Source organism: Henckelia pumila, chromosome 4, assembly GCF_033568475.1.
Source record: "Henckelia pumila isolate YLH828 chromosome 4, ASM3356847v2, whole genome shotgun sequence".
Taxonomy (NCBI): Eukaryota; Viridiplantae; Streptophyta; class Magnoliopsida; order Lamiales; family Gesneriaceae; genus Henckelia; species Henckelia pumila.
The window spans coordinates 140378279-140384629 of NC_133123.1; positions in this window are offsets into that span (position 1 = coordinate 140378279).

Consider the following 6351-nt stretch of genomic DNA (forward strand, 5'->3'; position numbering starts at 1 on the left):
ATTGTCCCCAACATAAGTTCATTTTGAACTCATCTTCTCTAATAGGGGAAAGTCCTGGAATCTCATCAGGGAACACATCCAGAAACTCTTGTAAAACTAGAATATTTTTGTATACCAATACCCTTCGTGGATGTATCGATGGAATAAATGAGGTAGTCTTCTCCGCCAAATTTTAAAGCATGATAGTCTTTCAGAGCAGATACCACCGGCATTATTAGTCACGCTCCTCTCCTTAAAAAGAAGCACATGTCATCTCACTCTAGACAAAAATAAACCATCCTCTGATAATAATTCATAGTTTCTCAGTACGTAGTCAACAAATCAATCCCAAGAACGTAGTCAAAATATTCCATCATCAAAACCATCAAATTGGTACTCAACAGGTTACCCTCAAACTTTAGGGAACAACTGAACACTAGAAATTTAGCCAAAGCTTCATGTCCTATTAGGATAGACACCAATAACAAGATTTCTAAGGTAACATAAGGCAAATTTTACTTCTTGACAAATCATGCATAAAATAATGAATACGATGCAGCAATATTGATTGACACATAGACAAGTATACCACATAAAATAAAAATATCTGTAATCATACGCTCACTCTCTTCCTTTGCCTGATCATGGTTAAGAGCAAACACTTGTCCCTGAACCTATGGACGTGTATTATAAGTACCATGTAGTGCTGGCGGTTTCCGCGGCTAGACATAATCCTGAGAAACACTCCCTGATCCTCTCAGACTCGCTCAGTCTTTCTTAAAATGACCCATCTCACCGTATAGATAACAAGCTCCATAAGATGTACGACACTTATTTGTCAGATTCTTCCTCCACAGTGGTCACAACAGCCCTCTTTCTTCTTCTTGGAAAAATGGAACACACCATCGGTGCCAGAAGAAGAATACAAAGACAAAGAATCATAATTCTTGAATGACTAAGAGTATGGGCCAAGAGAACTCGCAGATCGAGAATACTGCAAACATTTCTCCTGATTCACAAAAATCTTTGCATGATGACAACGGTTATATAGACCCGCATAAGAATTCAGATCACCACAGACTATCACTCGATCAAATATCCTGATTCAAATCTTGCATAAAATGATCATACTTGGCAGCACAAATCTCATTGATATGCGTAAAGAACGAAAACATGTTAATAAAATTTTGTTGATACTCGTCGATCATCATGTTTCCTTGCTTAATACTCCGCAACTCAATAGACTTAGCTTGATATAGAGCTGGATAAAAATACAAATAAAAAAATCCTTACAAAAATCGGACTAGAGTACCTGTCCTTGTTTGTGGACCAACTGTGCAGACGTGGACCCACTGTTTTCAAAATCGGACTGGATCGGCCGTTTCAACCACGAACAGGCGGCCTGACCAGCCCAGACATATGGTAAAACCCAGAAAAATGGTTAAACCAGTAAAAATAGGGAAACCAGCCGACCGATCGCATTTTTATAATTTTTTTAAAAAAAATAAAAAAAAAACTAAAAAAAGTTGCAGGATTCATTTGTTTCATTCCATATTCAGATTTCAACCTTGAACTTGAAACCTTCGGTTCGTTTTTTTCTATTTCCTCTTGATCCCAAACTATGCGCTTCAAGACCGCCACTTTCGCCGCCCTATACACCACCGTCCTCCAGTAAAAATGATAAATTGACAAAATATTTGGACAAATTTTGACGCCCACTTTCTATCGCTACCATCAATTGTAGATCCCTCAACCCCTACTTTGACAATAGTAACTTTTGTAACCTATATTTTCTTCAATTTATATGCTAAATTTTGTAAAAAAATCTCAATTTATGAATTTATAGTTCTGATTTAGAGGTATGAATTATGACATACGGGTCTTTATTTTTTTCTTATTTATTTATTAGCAATTAGAGATTTGGACTTTGCAGTTTGGAGTGTTTCAAAAATAGTAGTACATGATTGATGATTACTTATGGTTTATGAATAATATTTTAAGGGATATTTAGTTGATTTTTGGAGATAATGTAATAGTATACTGTCATGAAATACTTTTTTTTGGTATATATGGATTCATCAACAAGTTGTCAACAATCTAGTTCACAACTAATTATATTCATCATTAAGAAGCAAAAATGATCCAGCATGTGATCATTTTAAAGAGTGTGTGGGTACTGATGGGAAAAAAGTTGTCCATGTTTGCATGGCAATAATGTGTGGAGGGGTGGTGGGATCAATAGGATGAAAAAACACTTGGCTGATATAAAAAGATATTGCACCATGAAAAAAGTTCCATATGATGTAAGATATCAAATGAAAGAATCTTTAAAGGCATTCGAAGAAAGAAAAAACATAGCTCCGATACCACTTGAAGATGATAATCATGTGACATATCAAGAAGAAGAAATACATATACCACATACTCAAACAAAAGGAAAAGATAAATCTCTTTTTGGTGAAAATTCTCAAAAGGTAAAAAGAAAGAGAACGAGAAGATGACCAATTATTTTGCACCAAAAACTACTACTGATGCACAACCTAGTAAGTATAGAAGCTTTACTTAATGTAACAACCCGAATTTATCTTAATTGACTTTATTTGAGATAATAAGAGATTATAAAATTCGAGGATCGACTTTTATTTGATCAGGGACTACTTTGTAATTTTCAAAAATTTCAGAGACTAAAATGCAAATTTGGACTTTATTAGATATTTAAGCTTGGATTTGACTCATCCACCTCATTCTCTTCTTCCCCTACATGCCTAATCTTCATTAAAGCACCCCAAAGCTTTCTTCAAGCTTCCAGATTTCATTCCGAGCTTGGTCCGTTTGTTAGAATTTATTTCTGAAGGCAGATTAGCGATCACGGCTGCGAGAGCTTTGTTCTATCGTAAGTTTTTCTTCGATCGGATACTTCTTATTTTTTTGATGTTGTTAGAATCTATTGAGTTTCTGTTATGTTGTTCTTGACCGAGTTCTTATCGTTTATTCTTAGTCGGTTTTGAGATAGAGCGTCATTCGCAATTGTTATGATTTTTTAAGTGATTTTTGAAAATGTGGGTTTTGAGACTTGATGGGTTTGAGTTCTATTTGTTGTATTGGTATTGTTATGAGTTGATATCGATATTTTACTGTTGTCTGCGTTTCTAGTTTGATCATAGGATAGCCGTTATGCCGTCGGTTGAGTTTTGGACTTGTTGTGAAATTTTCTCGCAAGCGTACGAGTGTCAAGTTTTAGTATAGTGAAAGAGAGAGTGTCGATCCCACAGGGAGTAAAATGAAAAGATTCAATACTTGTAATTAAAATAGTCTTAATTTTATCTAGAAAAATCAAACTTCAAGAGTTTTGCAGAATAAATAAAATAAATAAATAGAAATTATTCAGCTCACGCACACACAAATTTTGAGGAATTATCAATCAGAGAAAAATAGTCCAGAGGTTTTGATTTCACTTGGTCTCGACAATATTCAATCCTAATTAATCTATTTTATGAATTTCCTTCGATTAATAACCAAAAACACTTAGATTATTCTATTCCCCTCTCCCGAGCAACAAACAGAGTGTATCAACTTACAATTCGATTTCAATATCCCTATTAGAAATCTAGATGTAGTGATATGTGTAAAATGATGTTCCTTAAAGGTTCTATTAAAGCTATATACTCTCCCGAGCTATATAAACAATTAACAGTGTAGTTCCTATTGATCCTACTCAAAATCCCCTCTCCCGAGCAATGATTCTAAGTAAATATAACAACTCAATTTATGGCCAATAAATTAAGAAGACATTCAATTCTAGAAACACAATTAATCTATAGAAATTCAATTCATTAAAATCAAAGATTCATGAATATGTCTCAACCAAGCTACGTCAACCTCTAGACTAGAAAAGTTTAGTTCATGCTCGAATTCAATAAAAACCAAATCATGTTTAATATCTCAAACATAATTCAACAATCAAAAGAAACTAAAAAGAAGAAACAAAGCCATAGTCTTTCTTCCGTGTCCGGTCGAAAAGTCTTCGTCTTCGTTCCAAGCAATCTTCAGTTCTTCAACTCCAAAAAACTCACAGAAGTGCTCTCTCGAATATTGTGTGTATTGGTGGCTGATAGATTCCTCCTATGACTCCTAAAAATCCCTTAAATATGACCTAACAATCGTCCAAAAAAATACCAAAGATATCCCCCAAGTTTCCATAAAAAATAGGACTCTAAAATTCCAAACAGACGATGGCGCGGGCGCGCCGAAACCAAGGCGGGCGCCCTGTCAACTCGCAAAACATGCTTTTAAAAATTCCTCAACGGCGCGGGCGCGCCTAGTGTTAGCGCGGGCGTGCTCCCAGCTCGACTCTTTATCTCGAATTCTTCATTAACAGCGCGGGCGCGCCGCGTGCTCCCAGCTCGACTCTTTATCTCGAATTCTTCATTAACAGCGCGGGCGCGCCTCTTGCTCGAACTCAGCCTTTTTTTTTTGCACTTTTACAACTCTTGAATTTCCTTGTAAAGTTCCATCTTGTAAGCTTATTTCCACTTGAACACATCAAAATCCATAACTTCCTACAAACACAAAAACAACAACAATTTCACGCAATATCTACCAATAAATTCCAAAAGTCAAGTAAAATCATATACAAATTAAGTGCACAAAATGCACTTATCAAATTCCCCCAAACTTGAACTTTTGTTCGTCTCGAGCAAAACTAACTCAAACTCCACTCAATTGCAAGAACAATAACCATCAAGAATAACTATGGATTAATGACCTCAGTATGGAATTTCAAAACAATTTAAATCCAATCATCTCTGCCCTACTAACACTTGAAAAGTAAGATGTTCAGAAAAGTAATTCAACCTCATAAACTCATAAACTCCGCAACTCACGTTTCAAAATACTCTTCTCTTAACTCAATTCAAACATTCACAAATCATGAGGACTTTCATGGTAAAACAGGATCAAATTCAAGGATATATCATCACAACCACACTCAATTGGTTTAATTCAAAGAACATAGTGTGTGCGTGTTTCGATCAAGAATTCATAATCATTTAAGTTTCAATCAACAGTCCATAGGCTAAATTCTCGCAACCCCTTTCCACTAATATATTGGGCAACTGTGACTCGGTCAATAGGACTTAATAAGCTTATAATGCAAGGCCTGGCTCATGGCTACAAATGAGGAAAAAGAATTCAAATAAAGAGTAATTCACATTTATTCTCAAACTCAATTCTAATTTTGACTCCTTTCATTCACAATTCCACACTTATTTCACTTCATTGATTTTTCAATTTTTCTCACAAATTCTTTCAACTCTCCTTTACAACTTTTCCAACCACACATTTTTTTTTTCTATACTACCTCTTTTCATCTTTTCAATTCATCCACCATACCATTCCATTTTTCACAAATAAAGCTAGGAGCATATAACATTTTAGCATTCAAATTACTCCATTAAAGGTAGAAAATAGTGTATAAGCTATTCAGGTAGTCAATGTAGGACCTTGAAATAATGACGAATGGGGGTTTAATCACACGTTTACACGCATGCCATTCGATTTTCAATCAAACTCAAACAAGGTACTAGGGATAACATATATAATAGGTAGCTTGAAAGGCTCAAACGAATTCAGAAAATCGCCTAAATCATTCCTAATCACAGTTTTGCCCATATTTCGCCTCAAGGGGTGTCCGAACTAGTTCTAGACAAGTCTCAATCCACGATTAAATCATACAAATCTCAATCAGTGCAGAAAGGAATAATCATCAGCAGTAAACGATGATTTTCACAAGTAGTTTCAGAATTATCGTACCTCTAAGTCCAAATATGCGTGTAAGCTCAAATGGGCAACTAAGGATACACTGATTCAATCAGATTCAAGGCCCAAAAAAAAAAAAAAATCCAAACAATGCCTCAATCATTTTTATGTTTGTTTGTCTCAAGATTCAGATTCAAGCAAAATCATAGAATATATAGGAATTCAATTGTTCACTTGGTTCCATTTATTTCAAAATTTTGTCAGCTACGCAGGTAGTCATGGACTTCAGTTACAAAACAAAAATTAACATCATTGGTCATCAATCCATATCAACACAACTACATAAATTTCTCAAAAATTTTTCAAATGCAGCCACACACCAACACAACACAACTCCTAAGAACCAAACAACTAAAAAAAACGAAACAAAACCAAAAGAAACTAAATAAAGAAACAATAAAAGTCAGAATTGACACAACTCCCCCAAACTTAGTACATTCATTGTCCTCAAGGAATTAAAACAAGAAAGCATAAAGGACATGTACCACAAATGACGACCGTCAGTGGTCGTCGCCATCATCAGCAGCATCATCATGGGACGGATCAGAAGGGCCA